At 35.2% G+C, this 27,032-nt stretch overlaps 1 long non-coding RNA gene and 1 pseudogene across 3 annotated transcripts in view; both read right to left on the bottom strand.

The window, feature by feature from the left end:
* The window catches only part of LOC115931261 (uncharacterized), a 121,505-nt gene that overhangs the window by 52,634 nt on the left and 41,839 nt on the right, over nucleotides 1-27,032 (bottom strand). The gene's annotated exons all lie outside the window — the stretch shown is intronic.
* Nucleotides 19,683-21,399, bottom strand: LOC101135289 (tyrosine-protein phosphatase non-receptor type 11-like; annotated as a pseudogene).

The following is a 27,032-nucleotide window of genomic DNA, read 5'->3' as shown; positions in this document are numbered from 1 at the left end:
TGGCAATCAACAATTTAATTACCAAACAGTTATAGTCATACCCATTATAGGCCTACCTCAATGATTTCAGACTTTTTGTCAGACATCTAACAGGAGATTTTAAATATAAAGTTAAATATATACGTAGGGTATAAACAAAAAAAATGATTGGGGTTAGAGATGCGTGTTTGAACTTATCCACAATATTAAAGATATTATACAAAAATATACCAAAAGATATTGGAGATAATATCTAGATGAGATAATATACAAAACGATATTGGAGAAGGATAAGCAAAGAGTTTAGAATTGGAGCCAAAGCCAACAACAATTTTTAAAACTCAAAACAAAAATTAAAAACAAAACAAGTAGAAAAATAAAACATTCAGGGGTCAAGTAGAGATAGAAGAACAAGAAAGAAGGTAAGCAGCTAGAGAGGTAAGAAGCAGTGAAGAGGATGAAACTGAAAAAACATGGCGGCCTGAGAAAAAGCTAAGGGTCTTCTACTCTGAATTATTTTGAGAGAAGATTAAGTCAAAGGAGGACTAAGTAGAAGTAAAACAGACAACTTCTTCTGCGGCCTTTATGGATGATAAGAGTACACATAAGATCCCAGAGTCAGGAAACCCAAATTTGCCTTCTAAAGCAAACAAAATACATGGCCACACTGTTTAATTATAGTTTCTTAATCAATGCAACTTGGAGACTTCCATCTTTGTCCGATTTCACAAACCAATTGTACTCTGACTTGCAATGTTGATGTCTAAAGGTCTATAACAACCATGAGATATGATAATCATGTACATTTTTTTTTCTTCGTGATCAGCTTCCTTGTAAACCTGGTTAATTCTGGCAATCTTGTGATTATCATTTTAAATAAAAGTTGTTTTTTTTTTTTAATTTGGTTGGGACCATCTTGCTCCCTTTTCAACCTTTCTTTACAAGTAAATCTTTCTCTAAAGCTATCTCAACAATAATTTTTCCTCTTAGCCAGTTCTGCAGATTCTTCCAAAATGCATCAGAGCTGATTAAACTCTGTTTTTAAACATGGCCCCTCAAAGGTTGATTGCCCCAGGGCTATGTTCTTCAGATAATGAAATGAATCTTATATAATAATGAAACTTTTACACTCATGGACTGGATTGCGCACTATTCCAGTGTGACCCCTGAAACTAACCACTCTATTCTAATGTTAATATTTATACTCAAGAGGCATCGAGCTAGTATTTGCACTGATTGCAAAACTATTTCTTAGTGAATTAAATTACACAGTACAATTTTGCAGAAATTCCTTTGGCTGACTTTAAGATATTTCAAAATGTAATTATTTGTGAAATGGAAAGATTTCATATTTATTGATATAAACTCTTATTTGTATTAAATAAACATTTCATTAAATGTGCTGACAAATATATATAAGGGCAATCTGCTTTATATGTTTTTATTTATTTTAGTGATGATGCTTTGTTCTGTTTACTTAAGAATATTATGGTATTTTCTTTTATAAAATTACTACTTGTTCTATTTCTTATTTATTTAAAAGATTGAGATTTAACATTAATATTCAAAGACATATAGAATACTGTGAGGCAATATTTTTCATTCTGCCTTACAAATATATACTTTTTTTGTTTTAAAGGTGTGAATAATAAAAAATAGTCTAAAATCTCTATGGAAAGAAATGAATATATTGAAAATAATAGTCTTAAAATTAAATACATATTTTCTCACTACCTTGAACACATTGTGAGATTGGAAATATTTTATTCACTTCCAATCACAGAAACATTATGCTTTCTGTTTTCATTTACTGCCATTTCCTTTCACTTTTCAAAGCATTTTCTGAAAGTAGCCTTTTTCCATCTCTCTTTTTTCTAAATAGCAGATTAAGTCGCCCTAAATAGAAGGAGTGCCAATTACCCACCATTATCAGTACTCTAAAACCTTAGGCCTCTTAAATAAAATGTATTTGGCTATGATTCTGCTGATCATAGCTATTAAATCTGGGCTGTTTAGAAATGAGTAAATAAATAAAGCTTAATCGTTAATCATCAAAGTCTTATAGGGGAAAAAAGCAATAGAATGGAGTGAAAACTCTTAAAAACAGTTTGAAAAGAATGTAGTATTATCATATGAACTGAAAAATGTCCTTAATTTTCAGGTATGATTTACATAGGAATCTAATCTTGCTTACTGAAATTTGGTAATATTAGATTATGAGATATAGTAGGTAATTTTCCTCTTTGTAATTAACATAAAATGGAATGACATAATTTCTATCATTAAAACATCTCGATTTCACTGGTAATAAAGCTTTAATTGTATAATAATAATATTATCTATGTTAAAGTATTCAAATGGAGGCAGGTCTCTGTGGGAGAGAAAGATAAAGCATAGAACATTGTTTTCTTTTTTAAAATGACCTCTTAATGTAGAAAATTTATTTTCTCATTTATTTATGGATCTGTGCACCTATTTTCAGAAAGTGCAGTTTGTTTCTGTGTGAATGTTAGCACAGACAATGCCAAGTTTATATTAAGTCCTCCAAAAGGGTAGAAACACAGATATGAAGTATAATTTTTTTATCTAAGATCACCTGTATTACAAATTTAATTTGGCTTCCAGTTAATTAATTTCTCAAATCTCTCCCTACATGCAGTTAGCACTTTATGGCTACATATATTTCTACATACAAGTGCAAAATGATGAAAAACATTGAGACCATGAAAACACAAGAAGCAGCCACAAAAGCCTCAGCTCCTTCTACTTTCAGGTAGATGGATTATGAGCTATAATATGTCATTTGAAATATCCTCTGGTGATTTGTTAGGACCATCATGACTCGTAACTACCAGGAAGTTTAATGTTTCAATTTCCTGCAGTTTAACACCACCTTAAAGTTGTCAGATATCAAATGGTTCACCTGATGCAATGAGTTACTGGCATAGAGAACCTACATTGTGAGTTCAACTGCCAGTCTTTTACTTAAAGCTGGTGGCTTCTTTTTCCTTTTGAGCCTTGAACACCATAGATGCAATTAGTCTGAATATTTAATAGTTAATTTATTTCTACCTGTTTTACCAGAAATATGTGTCTAACTGTTGCAGTACAGCTATGCATCTATTAAAAATCCCACAAATTGTAAATAGCTGTCAGTGGTTGGTGGTGACAAGCATATGATAGTATTGTCCAATCGAAAAAATTAGGAAAACAAGAATTCATATGTGAACTCTGTGTATATTTATTACGGAATCAAATTTCACTGCCTGATGGGTCTGGCTACAGAATCCTGCTTCTGTCAAAAACTATATTGTGTTAATGTGTGGGATATGAAATAAGTGATGGATGTGAAGATGCATCTGTTAGATTCTAGCTCCCATTTAAAAATTGTTGAAAAACTTCATTTACTGATTAGAGCAACTCATAGTACTAGTGAGTTAACCAATACTAGGGATAAATATTAATTTAAATATATTTAAATATGATTTAATTAACAATTATAAATTAAATATTCAATTAACTAACTTAACCATAATAATTATTATGCCTTTCCTGTACATCAGGCACTAAGAATTATCTCATTTAATTCTTTCTGTAATTCTATAGTATAATTTTATTATTGTTAGCCTTTTATAGATGAGGAAAATGAGCCCTGAAGAAATTATGTACTATATCATTGCTTTCATATATAGCAAATTTCAATTTCAGAATTCTTGTTACACTATATTACCTCTAGAACAGATAGACTCTACTGTCAATGTTTCTAAGAATACTAAAGACAGAAGGATATTCATCTATTTATTAATTACGAGACAAATTTCTATGTGACATATATTTAAAAAAACTTCATGTGACATAATTGTAAATAGCTTATATTTAAATATTAATTAGTTTGAATTATAAAAATAATTGAATTAAATCTTAAATTAAATATTTAATTTGCTATAGAAATTTAACATGCCCTTAATATCCACCAGGCAGTACATAGCTTAAAAACATTTATCTCATTTACATATATTATTACATTTGAATAAAACTCAATAGGTTATCACATAAAAAAAGTTTTGTTTTAAAAAGAATGAAGCTGTAAAATACATTTTTCCATTTTCTTCTGCTAAAACAGAATACCACAGGCTGGGTAATTTATAAACAGTAAAAGTTTATTTGACTCACAGCTCTAGAGACTGGGAAGCAAAATATCAAGGTGCCAGCATCTGGTGAAGACATTTGTGTTGCATTATTCCATGGTGGAAGGCAGTAGGTCAAGGAAGAGCATGCAACTGAGAGAGAAATTTAGCCAAACTCTTTTTCTTTTTAAATCAAGAGCACACCCTCATGATAACTAGCCCGCTCCTGTAATAACTTCATTAATCTATTTATGTATAAGTCCTCTGCCATCATAATCTATTAAAGGCACCACATCCCAATAGCATCAAAATGTCAATTAAATTTAATTATAAGGGTACAATGAAACCCTGGCATACGGACAGTATACCTGAATATGTATAGAAGAACATAAAGTAAGGGCCATAAAGAAATGCATCAAATCTAGCCTGGTTTTGAAGGATGAAAGTACTTTCATAGCTATTTATAGTTTCCCCCATAACGATCAGACATCTAACTTATTACACGTATATTTTGTGAAGATATTTGATACTCTGAATTCATAAATATTGCAGAATAATAAAATGTTATATCACTTAAGAAATGTTGGAATGTATACTAAGAATTTGTGATGTATTATCTTGTTTAGTTTATTCATAAACCTCTTCAAAAAAGGTAAATATTAGTTTCAGTTACTAATAAAATTTATCTCAGATGGTTTGTCACCTGGCCAATATTCCACAGCAATTAAGTGGAAAACACAAGATTGTAACCAAATCCGATCACACAGCCAACATTTTAAAATGCTGGGTATTCCAGGGTGTTACTTGAAGGCATAATAACTTTAACTCATATTATGGAAAAGAAAAGCAGAAAAATGCATGCAAACTCAGAGAACTAATCAACCATATGGAATATAAACAATTATAATTATTTGAGTCATTATGTGCCAAACGCTCTTCTAAACAATTTTATGTCTGTAGATTCATTAAATTTACCCAGCACTCTTATAAAACAGATATTGCTGTTATTATTATTATCGTTGATATTTTAATGATCATGAGAAACAAGCATGGGGTAGTTTAAACCTTGACAAAGATCACGAACCTAGCACTTGCTTAAGTCTGAATTTGCAATTTGTAAAGGTAGCGCCAGTGCTTGTGCCTTGGACACTATACCTTATTGCATTTCTCTGCTTGCCAATCAAACAACTATTTCCTCATCTTTTGGTAATAGTCCCTACAGGTCTTTAGAGAGGTTAGTCTTATGCCATTCAACTTTATCCTGATTGACTGTCTTAAAACAGCTCTCTGCCTCAATAAAGAGTTGGGTACATAGTTATGTATATTCAGATATAATATCTCCAAAATAATCTATTGCTAAGTTTTATTACTATATATATATATATATATAACAGCCATATATTATTTACAATTAAATCACATGACTCAACTTGATTCAACCTGTGTCTCTGTCTATCCTAGAAATCCTGAGTTGAACTGAATATCTGCGGGAGACAGTTGAAGATGAGTCACTCTGACCTCTGTACCTAAAAATGTAGACATTAAGTCCTTACCCATGCAGAATGTCCTTCCTGAAATCTGATATAATAAAATTTATCTTTATTTTCTACTCTATGGCATTCCAATATTTTATTTTTTTCTCAGGAAAATACATTTTCTGTTACTTGAATTCAAATCATTCCAACTGATATGACATACCATAGGCACAATCTTATTATTTTCACTTAAATTTTCCTCAAATTCCTTTAATTGGTACTTATCAAGCACTTATTACAGGCAAAGCTATGAAATAGGAACTAAATTAAAATTAACAAATTGAGAGTAAGACATGAGATTAACACGAGAGTAGTTTCTAATGGAAGAGCCTGCGTTTAGCTAACAACCGCAAATTAATTATGTCAAACAATTACTAAGCCCTTATTTTGTGCCAGTTCCATATTAGCATATACTTTTATGATGAAGCAATTTATTTCTAGAACAGATGTTTTGTGTTAAGGGATAATCTGGAAATAAATGACTGTAAATTTAACTTGTTCAAATATGGATCTAACATGCTTTCAGTTCAAAGTTACATTATTTCAAGAAGTATTCCTTGTATATCTATTGCATATTCCATAATTTTAAATGTAGTTTAGATTAAAATCACAGAAGTCCTTGCAGTGTATTATGAGCTTAATTCACATTGGAAAAAATGTATCTCTTCTATAGTACTATACAATGCACACCTCACCAAAATGTAGAAATCACTTGTCTGTTAGTATCTTTACGCTATAATTTCATACATTTTAAATTTGTTATTTAACAAGGTAAAGCTAAAGGGAAGTGAGTTCAACTTGCAGCAATGGGACAGAACTTGACTGGTAAAAACTAAAAGCAGGATCCAATTTTATAGTTTGGTTTTATTTTATGTATTTATGTAATTATAGTTCAATTGATTTTGGGGGAACAGGAAGGTGTTTGGTTACATGAATAAGTTCTTTAGTGGTAATTTCTGAGGTTTTGGTGCACCCATCACCCTGTACCCAATGTGTAATCCTTTATTCCTCGCCACCCACCACGCTTTCCTCCAAATCCCTCATGTCCAGTCTATCATTCTTATGCCTTTGCGTCTTCATAGTTTAGCCCCCACATATGAGTGAGAACATAAGTTTGGTTTCTCATTCCTGCATTACCTCGCTTAGAATAACAGTCCCCAATTCCATCCAGGTTGCTGGGAATGCCATTATTTTGTCCCTTTTTTATGGATGAGTAGTATTCCATGGTATATATATACCACATTTTCTTTATTCATCCATTGATTGATGGGAATTTGGGCTGGTTCCATATTTTTGCAATTGCAAATTGTGCTGCTATAAACATGCATATGCAAGTATCTTCTTTGTATAATGACTCCTTTACCTTTGGGTAGATACCTGGTAGTGGGATTGCTGGATCAAATGGTAGATCTACTTTTAATACTTTAAGGAATCTCCACACTGTTTTCCATAGTGGTTGTACTAGTTTACATTTCCACCAACAGTTTAAAAGTGTTCCCATTTCACTGCATCCACACCAACATTTATTATTTTCCCCATTTTTTGATTATGGCCATTCTTACAGGAGTGGGGTAATTGAGCATTGTGGTTTTGATTTGCATATCCCTGATAACTAGTGATGTTGAGCATTTTTCCATATGTTTATTGGCAATTTATATATCTTCTTTTGAGAATTGTCTATTCATGTCCTTAGCCTACTTTTTGATGGGATTTTTTATTTTTTTCTTGCTGATTTATTTGACTTCTTTGTAGATTCTAGATATTAGTCCTTTGTTGGATGTATAGGTTGTAAATATTTTTCTCCCACTCTATGGGTTGCCTGTTAACTCTGCTGATTATTTTTATTTGCTGTGCAGAAGTTTTTTAGTTTAATTAAGTTCCATCTTTACCTTTGCTTTTGTTGCATTTGCTTTTGGGTTCTTGGTCATGAAGTCTACCTATGCCAATTTCTAGAAGCGTTTTTTGTTTTTTTTTCCCCAATGTTAGCTTCAAGAATCTTTATGATTTCAGATCTTAGATTTAAGTCTTTGATTCATCTTGGGTTGAGTTTTGTATAAGGTGATAAATGAGGATCCAGTTTCATTCTTCTACATGTGGCTTGCCAATTATCCAAGCACCATTCATTGAATAGGGTGTCCTTTCCCCATTTTATGTTTTTGTTTGTTTTGTTGAAGATCAGTTGGCTTTAAGTGATTGGCTTTGTTTTTGCGTTCTCTATTCCATTCCATTGGTCTATGTGCCTATTTTTTATACCAGTACCATGCTGTTTTGGTGACTATGGCCTTATAATACAGTTTGAAGTCAGGTAATGTGATGCCACCAGATTTGCTCTTTTTCTTAGTCTTGTTTTGGCTATGTGGGCCCTTTTTTGGTTCCTTACAAATTTTAAGATTTTTTTTCTAGTTTTATGAAGAATGATGGTGGTATTTTGATGGGAATTGAATTGAATTTGTAGATAGCTTTTGTCAGTGTGGTCATTTTTACGATATTGATTCGACTCATCCATGAACATGGCAAGTGTTTCTGTATGTTTGTGTCATCTATGATTTCTTTGAGCAGTGTTTTGTAGTTTTCCTTGTAGAGGTCTTTTACCTCCTTGGTTAGGTATATTTCTCTTTTATTTTTGAGATGAAGTTTTGCTCTTGTTGCCCTGGCTGGAATGCAATGGTGCGATCTCGGCTCACTACAACCTCCATCTCCTGGGTTCAAGTGATTCTCCTGGCTCAGCCTAGTGAGTAGCTGGGATTACAGGCATGCACCACTATGCCCAGCTAATTTTGTATTTTTGGTAGAGACGGGGTTTCTCCATGTTGGTCAGGCTGGTCTTGAACTCCCAACCTTAGGTGATCTGCACACCTCAGCCTCCCAAAGTGCTGGGATTACAGATGAGAGCCACCGCACCCAGCCTGGTTAGGTATATTTCTGTTTTTTTTTTTTTCATTTTTTATTTTCGCAGCTATTGTGAAAGGGGTTGAGTTCTTCATTTCTTTCTCAGCTAGGTCACTGTTGGTATATAGCAGAGCTACAGATTACAGATTTGTGTACATTAATTTCATATCCTGAAACTTTGCTGAATTCATTTGCCAGTTCTAGGAACTTTTTGAATGAGTCTTTAGGGTTTTCTATGTATACAAACATCATCAGCAAACAGCAACAATTTGATCAGTTTGATTTCCTTGTTAGTGATTTTGATGCCCTTTATTTCTTTCTCTTGTTTGATTGTCCAGTACTATGTTGAATAGAAATGGTAAATGTAGGCATCCCTGTCTTGTTCCAGTTCTCAGAGGGAACGCTTTCAACTTTTCCCCATTCAGTATTATGTTGGCTGTGAGTTTGTCATAGATGGCTTTTATTACATTGAGATACATCGCTTGTATGCTGATTTTGCTGAGGGTTTTAATCATAAATTGATGCTGTACTTTGTCAATCGCTTTTTCTGTGTCTATTGAGATGATCGTGTGATTTTTGTTTTTATTTCTGTTTATGTGATGTATCACATTTATTGACTTACATAGGTAAAACCATCCCTGCATCTCTGGTATGCAACCCACTTGATCATGGTGGATTATCTTTTTGATGTGCTATTGGATTCAGTTAACTAGCATTTTGTTGGGGATTTTTGCATCTATGTTCATTAGGAATATTGGTCTGTAGTTTTCTTTTTTTGTTATGTCCTTCCCTGGGTTTGGTATTAGGGTTGTACTGGCTTCTTAGAATGATTTAGGGAGGATTACCTTTCTGTCTATCTTTTGGATTAGTGTCCATAGGATTGGTACCAATTCTTCTTTGAATGTCCAATCAAATTTAGGTGTAAATCCATCCTGTCCTGGACTCTTTTTGTTGTCATTTTTAAAAATTACTATTTCAGTCTTGCTGCTTGTTTTTGTTCTGTTCAGAGATTCTGTATCTTCCTGGCTTAATCTAAGAGGGTTGTATATTTCCAGGAATTTATCCAACTCCTCTAGGTTTTCTAGTTTACCTGTGTAAAGATTTTCATAGTAGCCTTGAATAATCTTTTATATTTCTGTGGTATTGGTTGTAGTATCCTATTTTGTTTTCAATTGATCTTATTTGAATCATCTCTCTACTTTTCTTGGTTAATCTCACTAATGGTGCATCAATTTTATTTATCTTTTCAAAAAATCAGTTGTTTGTTTCATTTATCTTTTGAGTTTTTGGACTGTTTGTTTCAATTTCATTTAGTCTGCTCTGATCTTTGTTATTTCTTTTCTTCTGCTGGATTTGGGTTTCGATTGTTCTATTTTACTCCAGTTCCTTGAGGTATAACCTTAGATTTTCTATTTGTGCTCTTTCAGACTTTTTGATGTAAGCTTTTAATGTAATGAACTTTCCTCTTGCACCACTTTTCCTGTATCACAGAGGTTTTGATAGGTGGTGTCAATATTATCATTCAGTTCAAAGAATTTTTTTATTTCCATCTTGATTCCATTGTTGACCCAACAATCCTTCAGGACCAGGGTATTTTATTTCCATGTATTTTCATGGTTTTGAGGGTTCTTTTTAGAGTTGATTTCCAGTTTCATTCCACTATGGTCTGAGAGAGTACTTGATATAATTTCAATTTATTAAATTTACTGAAACTTGTTTTGTGGCCTATCATATGGTCTATCTTGGAGAATGTTCCATGTACTGATGAATAGAGTGTATTTTCTGCAGTCATTGTGCAGAATGTTTTGTGAATATCTGTTAAGTCAATTTGTTTTAAGGTATAATTTAAGTCCATGGTTTCTTTGTTAACTTTCTGTCTTGATGACCTGTCTAGTGCTGTCAGTGGAGGATTAAAGTCCCCCATCTATCTCATTTCTTAGGTCCAATAGTAATTATTTTATAAATTTAGGAGCTCTTGTGTTAGGTGCATATATATTTAGAATTCTGATATTTTCCTGTTGGACAAGTCCTACTCCTTGTATCATTACATAATGTCCCTATTTGTCTTTTGTAATTACTGTTGCTTTAAAGGTTTTTTGTCCAATGTAAGAGTAGCTACTTCTGCTTGTTTTTGGTGTGCATTTGCATGGTATATCTTTTTCTACTCTCCTGAAAATAGCACATACTTGGTTGGTGAATGCTTATCCATCTTGCCATTCTGTATCTTTTAAGTTGAGCATTTAGCCTATTTACATTCAGTGTTAGTATTGAGATGTGAGGTGTCATTTTATTCATCGTGCTCTTCGTTGCTTGAATACTCTGAGCATTTGTTTTCTGGAAAAGACTCCATCTTTCCTTCATTTATGAGTCTTAGCTTCGCCGGATACAAAATTCTTGGCTGATACTTGTTTTGTTGAGGAGGTTAAAAATAGGACCCCAACCCCTTCTACCTAGTAGGGTTTCTGCTGAGAAACCTGCTGTTAATCTGTCAGGTTATCTTTTATAGGTTACCTAATGCTTTTATCTCACAGCTCTTAAGAGTCTTTCCTTTGTCTTGACTTTAGATAACCTGAGGAGTATGTGCCTAAGTGATGATCTTTTTGCTATGAATTTTCCAGGTGTTCTTTGAGCTTTTAGTATTTGGATGTCTAGATCACTAGCAAAGCCGGGTAAGTTTTTCTTGATTATTCCCTCAAATATGATTTCCAAACTTTTAGATTTCTCTTCTTCCTCAGGAACACCAATTATTCTTACTTTTGGACATTAACATAGTCCCAAACCTCTTGGACACATCTTTTATTTTTAAAAATTCTTTTTTCTTTGTCTTTGATGGATTGGGTTAATTCAAAAGCCTTGCCTGTGAGCTCTGAAGTTCTTTCTTCTGCTTGTTTGATTCTATTGCCGACACTTTCCAGTGTGTTTTGCATTTCTCTAAGTGTGTCATTGATTCCTAAAAGTTGTGATTTTTTTATTTCACTGAAAATTTTTCCTTTCGTATCGTGTATCATGTTTTTTATTTCTTTAAATTGGACTTCACCTTTCTCTGGTGCCTCCTTGGGTAGCTTAATAATTGACTTTCTGAATTCTTTTTCTGGCAATTCAGAGATTATTTTCTTGGTTTAGATACATTGCTGGTGAGCTGGTATGATCTTTTGGGGGTGTTAAAGAACCTTGTTTGGTCATATTACCAGAATTGTTTTTCTGGTTCCTTCTCATTTGGGCAGAATATGTCAGAGGGAAGATCTGGGATTCAAGGGCTGCCATTCAGATTCTTTTGTCCCACAGGGTGCTCCTTTGATGTGGTGTTCTCCCTGTTCCCATAGAAATGGGGCTTCCTGAGAGCTGAACTGGGTAGTAATTGTTTTTGCTCTTCTGGGTCTAGCCACTCAGGGTCCCGGCTGGTATTGGGGAGTGTCTGCAAAGAGTCCTGTGATGCGATCAGTCTTCAGATCTTGCAGCCGTGAATACCGGCACCTGCTTCAGTGGAGGTAGCAGGGGAGTGAAGTGGACTCTGTGAGGGTCCACAGTTGTGTTTTTGTTTAGTGGGCTGGTTTTGTGTTAGTTGGCCTCCAGCCAGGAGGTGGACTTTCAAGAGTCCATCAGCTGTGGTCCTATAGGGAGGATGCAAACTTGCCCTAGGGACACCTGGTTAAGTATTCAGGAATCTCAGATGGTGTTCAGGGCTGTAGAGCTCCCAAGAGATAATGACCTTTGTCTTTGGCTTCCAGGGTAGGTAGAGAAAGACCTACCAGGTCGGGGGCACGGATAGGCATACCTGAGCTCAGCCTCTCCTTGGGAAGGGCTTCCTGTGGCTATTGTGGGGGATGGGGCATGGTTCCCAGTTCAATGGAGTTATATTCCCAGGGGGATTATGGCTGCCTCTGCTGACTCATACAGGTCACCAGGGAGGTGGGGAAAAGCCAGGAGTCATTGGTTTCACTCTGCTCCTCTGCAGTCGGTAGTACTAAAGGTCAATTTCACTCCCACTTGTGGTCCCCTAAGAGTACCATGTCTATTTCCAGGCAACTGCTAACTAGGGCAGAGAATTTGCCTCAGAACACAAACCTCGCCATTGAGAAAGCAAGCAGACTCAGTTTTTTGGCATCTCAGGTAGCCTGCATGGGTGATCCAGTTCCTTCAAAGGGTCTGTGGATTCTCTCACCTTTCCTAGTATGTTCCTGTGGTAGTTCTTGGAGCAAAAGACTCACAAAAATGTGAGTCTTCACGTGCTGCTCTGTCTGACCAAGTGGGAGCTGCAGACTTTAGTCCTGTCTTCTATCCGTCATCTTAATCTTCAGTATCCAATTTTAGACACTCCTTATGTTGTAGTTATCAGAGTGCTTCTACAGCGTGGAAGCCTTACAAATTCACTCTCCTGGATGGCAGAGAAGCCCAGAGATGTGAGGCAGACACTTGGAACCACTTTTTCGCCAAGGATTTGCTCTGAGGAGGGTGGGGATCTGAGAAGCTGAACAGTCATCTGTGGTTGAGAAGTAAGAAACTTACCAGAGTTTTGGACAATTGCACAGAGTTGATGAAAGGACATAAATTGGAATTTGAGGCTAACCTGGGAGAAGGATCCTGGATTCCACACCAAAATTTCAGTTGGGCCCCTGAGAGGATATGCCTTAGGTTAGGTGAAGAGAAAATATGCCGGCAATCACAGTAACTGAACCCAGCTTCAAAGCAAGTCAATGTCCATTTGTATTAAGGTTACCTGAACACTGTTTAATTGATTCTTGAAGCAAACATTTTTGGATGAAAAAACAATTTGAGTTTTAAGTTATCTTGCAATGTTTTATACATAATTTCTTGCTTTCATGCAAAAATAATCAGGCATGCAGCAACACAATAACAGCAGCAACAACAACAACACACACACACACACACAAACTGAAAGCAAACCAAAGAAAGAAAGAAAAGAAACAGAAATATCCCAGTAAAGCTGCCAAAAACAAAGACAAAGAGGAAAATTATAAAGGCAGCAAGAAAATAGAATTAGAGAAGCCAGAAAAAAGAATGTAACCTTCAAAAAACTTCCCCAAAGAAACAATAGAAGCCAGCAGACAATGGGCTGAAATCATTGAAGTGCCACCCTAGAAACCCAGAATTCAATACCTTGTGAAAATATCATTCATAAATGAAGATAATTGTTAATTTCTGAAAAACAAAAACTGGAAGAAATCAGCTGTGTAAGTCCCGATTAAAGAAAATGCTACAGGAAGATTTTTTTGGCACTGGAAAACAATCACAGATAGAAACATGGCGATAAAGAAAGCAGAGGGAAGAATGTGGCAGGCAAATTTGAAGGTGGATTAAATGAAATTGACTAAGGAAATAATTATATGTTGTAGAAATTTGTATATAATACTTATGCACAATTAAGTACATATTACATATATGCATGCACCTTAATTAAAGCACATATCTACAATAAAACTAAAGGCATGGGGAAATAACTGGAGACAGGTGTTCTAAGAATTCTGAGACCCCGATATTGTCTGAAATCTGGAAATATTCTGGGAAACACACTCTGTCTTATATTAGTCCTGTATTTTATTTTACCATTAATGAGTTAAGTGTATCTTATAAATTTTATATGAGTTGTCAACTAAAAGTAAAACAATAACTAGCAAATTATCAAAAAAGAAAATGGAAATTGATTAAAAAACATATAACACATCCAAAAAATGGAAGAAAGAATGAAAAAATTATAAAACAGAAAAGACTCTACTTAAACACACGTCAGTAATTAGGGTAATTATAAATGAATTAAACAACATATTTTTTTAAAAGTTTGTCACACTGGTTTTAAAAAATATATATACTGCCTATTACTATCAAAACTGCATATAGTAAATATAAGATAGGTAGAGTAGTATAAAAAAATAAACACAATGAAAACATTTATCAAAATAGAATTTGCTTACCAATATATAGAGAAACTTTAACCTGTGCTGGCATGTGATTTGCATTAAAAAAATAGCAATTATTTTTATTACATCTTGAGTTTGACCTCGAGATGTTATAGTCTGGGTTTATTTTTCATTCTCTACCCTTCACAATGTTTAATTTTTCTCCCACATTGCTTATTTCAGAATTTTCTCATTCCAGAATTATCTGATATTGATACTACCATTGATGTATTTATTAGAATTCTGCAATAAATTCTTCATAACAAACTCAAAATCTCAGTGGCTTACAGAAAGTTTTTTTTTTTCTTTTTTACTTATGGAAACATGGGCTTACATATTCCCCATGAGTTCCTCATTCTGGAATTAGCACTAGCCTTGGTTATGCTCTTTTCAAGGCAGATGGTAGAAGAAATGTAAGAGCTTCACAAGCACATTTTAAGCAGAAACTCATGGCATCTCCTAATATACTATTATCGGCCACAAGACTAATTTGGTGAAGCCTTCATCAATGTGATATGCTGGATGGTCTGTGTTCTCTCCTGGAGGCACTGCAGTCACATGGCAAATGTTGGTGTATCATTTTATCACAAGAAGGGAGTGAAGAGATGGAACAATAATTTTATGTATTACATTTGGCAAATTTACCTTTACATTTGTTCAACTGTCACTTCCATAAGAAATCATGTACACAATCCCACAGTGTAGGCACAATACAGTAATATATTCCAGCAGTGTACCATTTTGTCCTAGGAGTTTTATTGTGTTTCTTGCCCATACATACACATTTGTTGAGAATAAGCTCTGTGTAGATGTTTATGTATGTCCAATTTACATATAAGTTTATATAAATTACATATTTTTTAAATTAGTTCAATATGATTACAATGTGTTCATTAAATACTTGAAGAGGCTTGTCCAGAGATAACGCATTATCTCAATTGATTGTTCACAGTCACAGGTCGAACTTCTGTTCTACTCTTTTCCTCCTTCTCACTATTGCACTTGACTAGTCTTATAAAAATAAAAATAAAAAAATAAGTACTTGTAAAGGAAATAAAATTTTTGAGAGGGAGTCTCACTCTGTCACCCAGGCTCGAGTGCAGTGGCATGATCTTGGCTCATTGTAACACCTACCTCCTGGGTTCAAGTGATTCTCCTGCCTCAGCCTCCCGGGTAGCTGGGATTACAGGCACCCGCCACCACGCTTGGCTAATTTTTTTTTTTTCATATAAGAAAATGGTTTTATTCCTAATTTTTAGTTCCCATACAGTTTACAAATACACTTTTACTGTGATAATACAGCTTTGCAACTAGCAAAGCTGTTGCACTAACATTCATAAATATAGGTGGGGAGAAAATTAGCATTCACTAATATTTCTCTACATAAACTATTCTTTTAATGTCATTTTTTAAAAAACAGTTGCAAATAGACTACATAATATACTTGGGCAAAAAGGCAATTAAGTGAATCTCTTGAAACACTAAATGTATGATAAACAGCATATTATCAACATTTACATGAGTCACATCAAAATGATGACATCCTAAAACATATTCCTTTTAAAGGATAGATTTATCAATAAATATTACATATCTTTTAATACTCTGGTGAAATACTTCATATATTGCAGGAAAATTAATTGTAGGTCTAGTCATCAGCTTAATCAGGGATCCTTTTCCCATTAGCTTTTATTAATAAAAGAATCACAATTAGGTCGTAAATAAACAGGCAAATTATTAATCACATGATTTGAGGCTTATGATGAAAGCTTGTCAAAATTAGTTTGATACACAGCAAAGTTATACGACACACTAAAACCAACTGTTCAATGGTTTTTGCCTTGTGTGAACTGCCCGTAGGGAAAAACGAACAAATTTTTAGTGATGAAAGATACTATAAACTATAGTTTGGAATGTTTCAAGAGGAAGAAGGAAAAAAGATTTCAACAAAATTAAGGGCAAATACAGATCCTAACAAAGGCATCCTGACATCAGGGAGGCCACGTGCTTGCTATATGTGAAACTTGAGTTCCCCAACAACATACAGAAAACAAAAGCTGCACTGGCTTTGCAGTTATGTCTGTAGTCTAAGTTTCCCTTATGGATACTAAGCTACAACAAAACACTTCAAAATTGCAAACCTTTCCACATCTTCCTGAATTAAAAAAACTCAGGATGTTATTGGTTCTTAAAATCCCCAATAAAATAACCTCTAAAAATAATATTGACCATTTTCTTGGCTTCCCCAAAGCAAATGGGCTCTTTAAAGAATGCACACACACCAAGAAAGTCCTACCCATGTTTTCTCATCCCCAATTAGCCACATTTGAAAAGACCTTGATTTCAGTGGGAGAGATGACCATAAGTTTCAGAAGGGCCACACACTAGACACGAAGTGCCATTTAGTTTTTCTTTTTTTTTTGAAAAAGTTACTAAGACTGTGAAATTTGGCTTTTTTTTTAACCCCAATACCATGTGCCAGATAAATCTTTCACCCCAAAATATAGAATCCTATGCTTATAATTTTAAAATCCTCAGTGAGCTGTGGAATATTGTGCATATTTAATACCTACCAGAAACCTAGAAGTAATGGCATCCATGTGTCTGTCATACCGACTTTCCAAATAACCTGATTCACCCATTGCTGACTGCTCTGGCCCTGGGCTCTCTGACTTCCTCAGAAACCACCTCTTTGGAACTTGCATTTCCACAATTTTTTTTAAACTTGCACCTCGAGGTTTCTCCATCATCCCAGCCTCTCTGCCTGATTCCATCCCATGCAAAGTAAACTCTTCTGAGAACTTGCGATCACCTTTTACTAAACACATGATAAGCCTTAGCAATCTAGGGTCTATGATAACTCTGGCCTTGGCCTAAGTTCACATAAGAACGTGATAGTTTGTTGACCTCATGGAGGGAAATCTAAATGAAATCAGTATCTTGTAACAAACAAAGCTAGCCAAGATCAGGTATTTCCATTCTGAGTATAAAAGCAACTGATATCACTTAAGCAACAGGCAGAGATGTTAATGCAGGAGATACATTTGCACAAACTCTTGTGTGCTGGTGAAAGACTTTACCCCCAAAGTCAAGTCAAGACAAAACCAAAGCAAAATGGAGAGTGAGTCAATGTAACAATGCAATAAAAAGAACAGGATTCAAGCTTCTTGCTGCAAATACTGAACTGAAATATTTTTCTTTACAAGTTTGACTAGAAGACAGCAGTCACAACATTTCCCTAATAAGGGAATACCTTCGGGCCACACCTGTGTTCTGAAGCAATTCAAAGTTCAATGAATATTGGGGGGCGGGGGAGGGGCTGATTATATTTTGTCAGTGAGAATGGCAGCCAAACTACCTTAGAGTGTCAAGAGACTGAGAGACCTCAGAAAGCAACTACTACCAGGGCTGGATCTCGGCCTTCCTTTCAGGAGCCACAGTCAGAAGAATCCAAGGAGACCATAACTTCACGGCAAAGATGCCATAGCATTTTATTACCATTACAAAAGACAACCAATGATGTTTTCATTGAAATATCTGCATTGAATGATGATTCAACATACGAGGCAAAGAGGGATGTCTTTGGAGAAGGGACTTAAGGTAGAATATTAGCAAATCTTACCAGTTGGCTAAAACAAAAATGAGCTTGTTCAATCTGGCTAGAGGCCTGTTAGGGCTGTTCCTTCTCACTGTGGCCTGACTGAAAACCAGTGGCATTAAGAAAGAGTCACATTTCCCAAGTCTGGGGGTGCCCCAGTGGGGTGGTGCTGCTCTCAAAAGCCCTGAGCCCCTAAACACATCCATCCTCACAAGATCAGTTTCCCCAAGTGCTGTTTCCAAAAATAGGCTCAGGGTTGGCAGAAATCATTCAGGAAGCTTCTTGAAGGCCCTTTCTTCATTTCTCAGTCTGACTTTCAACTTGTCCCAGCTACTGTAAGCACTTCGGCTTCCCAAGTTCACTAGCAACTTCTACTTTTGCTAATATCCTTGGTTTTCCATGGCCAAGGTTGTGGTTGTGACCATCTGTTAGACTAGTGGCCCCCCAATTAGCTGTACCTCCATTTCACACCCTTTTCTTGAATCTAGGCTGGGCTTGTGACTTGTTTAGTAAGTAGAGGGCACACTCCAGCTCTCTTCTGATTAGAAAAAATCATCATCATAAATAGAGGGCAGTAAAAGGAACACTGTGACAATTCTGCACTTAAGTCTTCAGAAGGCCTGGCTACTGTGCTTTTGAGCTCTTGGGAGCTCTGAGCTGCATGTGAGAGGTCTGGGTACCCTGCCAGCCACCACTGGCTCCATGAAAGAGACTACATGGAGAAGGAGAGACTCAGGACTGCAGGCAGAGAGATAAGCCCAGGCATCCCAGTCTCTCCGCTGACCTGCTAACCACATGAGTGGCCACCTGCAGGCTGGCAGAGGAACAGCCCAGCTGAGCCCAGCTCAGACTGAAGAACAGTTGGGGGTGGTGATTTTTTAAGCCACTAAAGTTTTAGGGTAAGTTTGTCAGCAATACTTGACAACCAAAAACACTGGTCATTCATAGATGCCTTTTTTCTAAGTACAAGACAATTACTCAAATGCAAAGAAAATATGGCAAACGTTTTCCCACCACAACCTTCTCAGTCAACAGCTGAACTATAATTGGTCATCAACTGAAAAAAAAAAAAAAGCCACGCCTCTTATCTTAGTTCATAAATATCCATGATTCTTTTCCTATGACTCTTTAATGCCAATGCAAAAGTATACCAGTCAGCTTCTGACAGTCTCAGGCACTGGCTTAGTTCTCATTTGGCCAAAAATAGAAGCCATCAAAATGAATTATCCACTACTAGATACATGATGGTAAATGAGATTGTTCTCACTTTTCTAGGATGTCGTTACTTAATTTTCCCAAATCATTTCTTCTTATCATCCCCCACAATGAGGAAAAAAAATTAAACTGGTTAAGGTTATAAAAAGAAAAAAAAAAGCCTATTACTAGAATTTGAATCCCCACCATCTGCAAAATACAGTGCACAAGTTAACTGCTTCCTCAATTTAAAACAAATTCTATAAAATATAATGTTGTCTACATTGAAGAGATGATTTCTTCTTATCTGAGGAAATAAGTAATTGGGAAGCAGGTATTTTTGAGTTAAAATACAGTGATCTTTAAATGGTTTCAAATTTTGCTTATCAAAAGGTAGTCAACCACAATGCAAGCCTTCCAGATCTAAATTCTGTCTTCACATAAACTTTCTTGCATCTGTTCTTGATCTTTTTAGAGAGAGGGTGAAAGTCCACTTCTATTTCTGTGCTGAAGTTTTGGCAGGTTTTCTCATCTGAAACTTTTCTGCTGCTGCATCAGGCCCACATTTTCAGACTCTAGCACTGTCTTCTCTCATTTCTGCACAGGGTGGCGTTGGAGTACAAGGCAGGAGGGGGCTCTGATCTCCACTCGTCTGGTCCGCTAGAGAATACTTAATATTTATATATTCGTGCCCTTGCCTCTTGCTTTTTTGCTCTTCTTCAATCCTGAGCTGCAGTGTTTCAATATAACGCTGGACTGCCATATAGATAAATTGGTACTATGCTTCTGTCTGGACCATCCCTGACCTCTGAGACCGCATCATCTGGATGGTTTTGGGAACGTCAATGTTGCAGTCAACACCTTTCTCTCTGACGATGTCAATAAGAATATCAATCACAATGAACGTCCCTGTCAGGCCAATTCCAGCACTGCAGTGCACCACGACCGGCCCTGCATCCGTGATGCTCTCCTGCTTATGGTACACCTCCTCCAGGAAGTCCAGCACGCCCCCGGGGTAGCTGGGCACTCCATGGTCCGGCCAGGTCCGAAAGTGATATTGCCCGACCGTTCTCTCCATATTCCCTGGTCCAACCTTTGAAAGTTTAAGTTCTCTTAGCGTATAGTCATGAGCTGCGCTTTCTTTGACGTTCCTAACACGCATGGCGCCATATTCTTTTAGAGCATACTCATCAGGCCAGTATTTGACACATTTACTCTTTCCTCTCTCCACTTTTTTTGTTGTCATGACAATCACTCAGGAGTTTTCTTGGAACTTCATCTGCCAAAAGTCATTCACTGTGTTTTGCAGACAGCCTTGTGTGGCAATGTAACACTTTTTGGGCTTTGAATTGTTGCACTTGATTTCAAATTCAGGCATGATGGTATTTGCACTGATGTAATCTGAAACAGGCTCATTGGGATCACCGTCGTGTACGACAACCCTCGTATGATCAAAGGGTAGGATGTTTTTATATCTATTTTTGTTTTTGTTTTTTCTTGCCTTTGACCCTCTTTTCGGCTGTAGAGAAGTTTGCACTCCTGTTGTTGTAGTGTCTCAAATTTTTCCCAAAAGCCTTGTTTGACTTTATCTGTGGTCTCAGCTAATTTGCTTAGTTCTCGAACTCTGCTTTCTATTTCAGCAGCATTTATATAAGTCGTGTTAAGGGGATGCTTGAGTTGTAGTACTATACCCAATGGTTCCACCATGGAATTCTTCTTGTAATGTTCTTCAAGATCTGTCAAAGAATCGAACCGTTCTCCTCCACCAACGTCGTATTTCGGTTCCTTTCAGAGGTATAATCTGCACAGTTCAGAAGATATTTAAGCTTAATAACATCTCCATTCTTCTCTTTTAATTGCCTATGATGTTCCTTGTAATACTGGACCAACTCAGCCAAAGTGGCACATTTCTCCCCTCCATAGAGGTCATAGTAATCACCAGTGCTCTAAATGTGGGTGACAGCTCCATTTCTTCTAATGGAAAGTGTGAAGTCTCCAGGGTTACTCTTATTAGGCCTTGCCAAAACACTGCCATCAACTCCTCTTGTCAACAGTAGGTTTTCTGCCTCCACACCAGTGATATTTGGGTGAAACCATCTCCGCGATGTCATGTTCCTCCCGCCCTCCAGCTCTGCGACGGACCCGCTGCTTGCTCAGGCTCCGCTGGGCTGGGTCACATCGGGCTAGCCCAAGGGAGGCCTACTCTGGATCAGACGAGGGGACAGAGCCAGCCGGTTGTGCACAGACCCCCTCTCCAGGCCTGGGGACCCCAGAGACCCTGCAGCCACCCCCCGGTCTGGCTTGCTCCTCCTCTGGCTAATTTTTGTACTTTTAGTGGAGACGGGGTTTCTCACTTTTGGCCAGGCTAGTCTTGAACTCCTGACTCTCCTTGGGCTACCAAAGTGCTGGGATTACAGGCTTGAGCCATCAGGCCTGGTCGGGCCTCTATTTCAATATGCTTTTATTTGCATGGACATCTAGAGAAGCCTATACTGTATTATATTGCTTTGCTTTCCATAACTAATTATAGAAATATCTATATTACAAGCTATATATAATTTCATGAATTTCAAATAAAACACTGAAGGTCTGAGCATGGGATTCAAATATACAAAATAGTAATTGTAATATCCAAAATTAGAAAGATATGGATTTTCTGTTATTGGATTATCTGACTATATTTTTCTTAGCTTATAGAAACAACTGAAGAAAATTATGGTGTATTATAGGATAGACATGATTTTCCTGAATTTCCAATAAAATTCTACAGGCTCTCATAAGAAGATCAACAATGTAAAGTAGTAAAACTGATATATTCACTACTAGAAAAATGCAAACTTCATAATGATATTCTTGCCATTTGATAGAATTGCTTTTGTACATCTATACATTCAGAGTTTTGTTTTGTTTTCTGAACTGGTTATGAGAACAAAAAGAATTTTTAGGAAATGAAACTTTATTTTCTGCAATATTTTAGTTTTGTACATTAAACTTCTCTCACTTAAAATATATTGTATTTATTTTCTAGCATTTTTTCTTCTTCTCATACTTATGTGTTGACTCAAGGGGTACCTGATAAAACAGATACAATTGATTATTCCTATAAAGATTTATATGCCTCGAAAAGTAGAAGTTGCCTTACTTTTTCATAATGTTTCTTTATGTTTGAATAACACTTAAATGTAAAGATTACGTGGTGAATACAGACAAGATAGATCTTATATAATCTATTGCTTTGCAGACCTTTTAATATATACTTCTGAGACTAAAAAGTAATACCTAATATTTATGCTATCTATTAGGCCATGTGTTAGACTCATTGCTTCATGAGGATCCTCCTAGTTTCATGAGGATGCATAAGTATATTTTAGGCATCACTGCATTTTTAATCCTAGTATTGAGACAACAGTATGGAAGGGGCTCAGTACATAGTTTTTAAATGTATAAGTCTGGTGGCTAATTTCAGCAGGAAATTAATGTATAAATATTTATCGAAACACTATTGAGCCCTTAAAGTTGTCATGATTTTTTATAAGTGTTGATAACAAAAACAGATGTGATTTTGGCCTACTTTGTACTAATAATCCAGAGATAGAAAAGCACATTAAACACAACAGACACTATAAATGTGTATCCATCATTACTGCTATATAAAGGAACTAACTCTGAGGACTTATGGAAGTAAGATTTGACATAATTATGATTAGTGAAAGTGGAAATCAAATAATGGAATATAATGCATTAATGGTTGAATAATCAAAAAACCAGATAATAAGTGGGGCAGCATAGAGAAGCCAAGACACAGGAAATAGCACATGAAGTGTACTGTGATATGCAGGGGCATTATTAATGAGTACAGAGACCCCAAAAAGTAAAAGGTCAGAGATGACAAAGAATACAATGAGGATGCATGATATGAAAAAAAGCTGAAGAGACACTTAAGGAGAGGGTGTTAGATTTTTATTGATCAGGATAACAGTTGTCTTCTTCTTTCTTTCTTTTTTTTTTTTTTTTTTTGAGGCAGAGCCTCACTCTGTTGCCAGGCTGGAGTGCAGTGGCATGACCTCAGCTCACTGCAACCTCCACCTCCCGGATTCAAGCGATTCTCCTGCCTCACTCTCCTGAGTAGCTGGGACTACAGGCACCTGCCACCACGCCCAGCTAATTTTTGTATTTTTAGTAGAGACGGGGTTCACTATGTTGGCCAGCATGGTCTCGATCTCTAGACCTCGTGATTTGCCCGCCTTGGACTCCCAAAGTGCTAGGATTATAGGCGTGAGCCATAGCGCCTAGCCTAACAGTTGTCTTTTTCTAAAAAAGCGTGAAAACAATTAAAATATTTTATGTGTTTGTTGGCATTTTCAGATTTTTAAAATATTATCCTGACTGCTATCGGGAAAATGGAGCACAGGTAATCTATGGCTAGTGTGGGAAAAACAAAAAGTTAACTGCTGATTTCCAAGTGAGTGATATAATTGCATGAGCAGGTATTGTGGTGTAGATGGAGGGAAGGTTAAAAAATACAGTATTTTTTACTAGGTAAAATAAATAAGAATATATGCAATTCTATAGATGATAATGTCATTCATCTACATATGAAACATTGGAAGAGGCACATGTTTGGGGGAACTTTATTTTGTTGTTAGCACATAAACCTGGAATGCTTTAGATATATTTAAGACATGATATTAAATATACATATCGTATTACCCATTACAAAATATCTGCCTTTCAATAAAAGTATTATAAGTCATGCCCATGAAGAACAGAAGCGATAAACAAAGCAAACAAACTAGACTCAGATAAGAAGTTAGTTATGACTAATATGTTAAAATCTGCAATAGAAAAAGTAGACAACTTAAAAGATGGACAATTTAAGTAAAGAAAATTATAAGAAAAAAATCAAAAGATAACGCTAGAAATGAAAAACAGAAACAGAAATGAAGAATGTTGTTTGATAGCTAATCAGTAGACTGAACATGGCCTAGGAAAGAAATTAATGAGCTTGAAATTAGACCAATTGAATCGTCTTAAACTTAATGCAAAGTGTCTTTGCAATAATAACAACAACAAAAATAGAACTGAATGTCCCAAAACCAGGATCAATTTGAAAATCTTCAACAAACACATAATAGTAATACTAAAAGAGGAATAAAGAGATAGTGTAGCAGAAGTAATACTTCAAGGAACAATGGCTAAGAACTTTACAAAATTAAGAATAGACACCAAAACAAACACTCAGGAAGCTCAGAGACAACAGGCATGATAAATACACACACACACACACACACACACTCACAAAATAACACAATTTTCAAATTGCAGACAGCTAAAGGTGAAATAAAACTCTTGAGGAAACACAAGAGGGAAAATACCTAGAGAAGAATAAGGTTAGGAATTACAGCAAACTTCCTATCATAAGTCCATAAGCAAGAAAAGATTAGGGTCAAATATTTAATGTATTAAAAAACCACTTAGAATTAGATATCAGGAGAAATTATCTTTCAAAAGTGAAGGAAAAATAAGACATCCTCTGAAAATTAAACACTGAGGAAATTCATCATCATTTAATCTGCCTTATAATAAATGATAAAAGTTCTCCAGGAGGAATAAAACTAATGCAGGCCTGAAACTTAGAAATAAAGGCAAGAGAAAAGAAATAGATTACGATAAATAATATTTTTTATTTTTCTCATTTTTATGAATAAAATATAAAATTTGTGTTTAATTAAATAATTATAACAATTTGTTGTTACATATGTTTATATAATATATGGATAAGTGAAATGCATAACAGCAATGACAAAAGTGATGGAACAGAGGAATTGCGACTATTCTATTCTAAGAAACTTACAGTAAACATGAATAGATACACTATAATTTGAAGATAAGCTTTGATTAGTTAAGTTAATGTATTAGAACCTTAAGGGTAGCCACTTAAAATTTTTAAAAATTACTATGAATGATACACTAAGAACAAAAACAATGAATGGAAAACAGTTACAAACATGGTAGACAGTAAATCACCTATATCAATAATGGCTTTAAAATGACTAGTTTAGATGCACCATCAAAAGACAGAGATGCAACTCTTTGTTGTCAAAAAGAATCTAATTTGAAGCATATAAACTAAGGTTAAAATTTTAAAAAGGATGAAAAAGATATCTTGCTAACACTAATCCAAAGAAAGCAGAAGTAACTATATTAATTTTGGATAAAGCAGACATCAGAAGAAGAAAGTTTATTACAGATAGACAGCAACACAACATAATGAGAAAAGAAACTATTTATTTCTTCTTCAGGTCTAATAGAGCACTTTGATTCTTTATTATTAGGTTTAGGGTTGTTATATATTATATATATTTGGATAATTAATACACTATTATAGTTAGTGTGCCATAAAATTTCAACATTTCTTTTCACAAGTGATATATCAGTAAGCAGAAAATCAGTAAGGACATTGTTGACCTGAACAATACTAAAAATCAACTTGATAAAATTGATACTTATATACCACTTCATTCAATAACAGCAGCACATATATTCTTCTCAAGTTTGCATGAAACATTCAACAAAGGAAACCACATTCTTTTCTGGGACATAAAATGCCTATCAATGTGTTAGAAACATATTAATAACTTCAAACACATATTAATAACTTAAAAGCATAGAAATCATGAAAACCATGTGTTCAGAAAACAATACAATTAAACTAGAAATGCATAAACTATAGTTGGGAAATCCCAAAACATTTGAAGATTTAACAGCACACTTTTAAATGATAAATGTATGAAACAGTAGCTTCAAACAAATATTGTAAAGAATGTGAAGTAAATAAAAATAAAATATTGACCTTTGTGCAATGAAGGAAAAGAAGTATTTAGAGGGAAATTTATAGCAGAATATATATCTACAATAAATCTACAGCTGGTGAGAAACAAAACGTTTTTCTATAAGGTTGGTGTCTTAGAGTTCTCTAGAGAACAGAATCAATAGAAAAAATATACATAATATTATTATTTTTAATAATATTATTTATAATAAGAACTTGTCTTGTGTGATTATGGAAGCTAAGAAGGCCCAGGATCTGCCCTTTGAAAGATAAAGACCCAAGACAGCCATATATTTCAGTCCAAGTCTGAAGGCCTGACAACCAGGAGGACTAATGGTGTAGGTCCCAGTCCAAGAGTAAGAGAAGACTGTTGTCTCAATGTTCAAGCAGCCAGACAGAGAGCAAGACTTCAACCTTCCTCCATATTTTAGCTCTATCTGGGACTTAAACAGGTTGGCTGATATTCACCTACATTAGGCCAGGCAATATTCTTTCTTCAGTCTACCACTCTAAACACAAATGACTTATCTGGGCATCTCATGGCCCAGTCAATTTGACATAAAATTAAACATCACAACTGGGAACAAGTCAATAATATCCTATCTCATAGCTTCTATTCAACATCATATTGGAATTCCTGGCCAGGGCAATAAGAGAAAAAGCAGGGCAAGGGTGGTAAGGTATAAAGCTTCAAAAAGAAGAAATAGAAACTTCCTCATTTATAATGGAATAATAGTTCATGTAGAAAACTCAAAGGAATAAACAGAAACATCTAAAATTAATGAGTCCAAGAAGATTGTGAAATCTAAGGTTAATAAACAAAGGCAATTGAGTATTCAAAAAATATTACAGTAGAAATATACATTTACAGTAAAATACTTCCTTTTAAATCTAAGAAAATATATGCCCGACCTATTTAAGGAAAACTGCAAAACATTATGAAAAAAACACAAGCTCTAATTA

The sequence above is a fragment of the Gorilla gorilla genome, chromosome 19 (assembly GCF_029281585.2).
Source record: "Gorilla gorilla gorilla isolate KB3781 chromosome 19, NHGRI_mGorGor1-v2.1_pri, whole genome shotgun sequence".
Classification (NCBI taxonomy): Eukaryota; Metazoa; Chordata; class Mammalia; order Primates; family Hominidae; genus Gorilla; species Gorilla gorilla.
The sequence above is the reverse complement of the archived record's forward strand: the minus strand, read 5'-3'. Positions and strand labels throughout refer to the sequence as shown.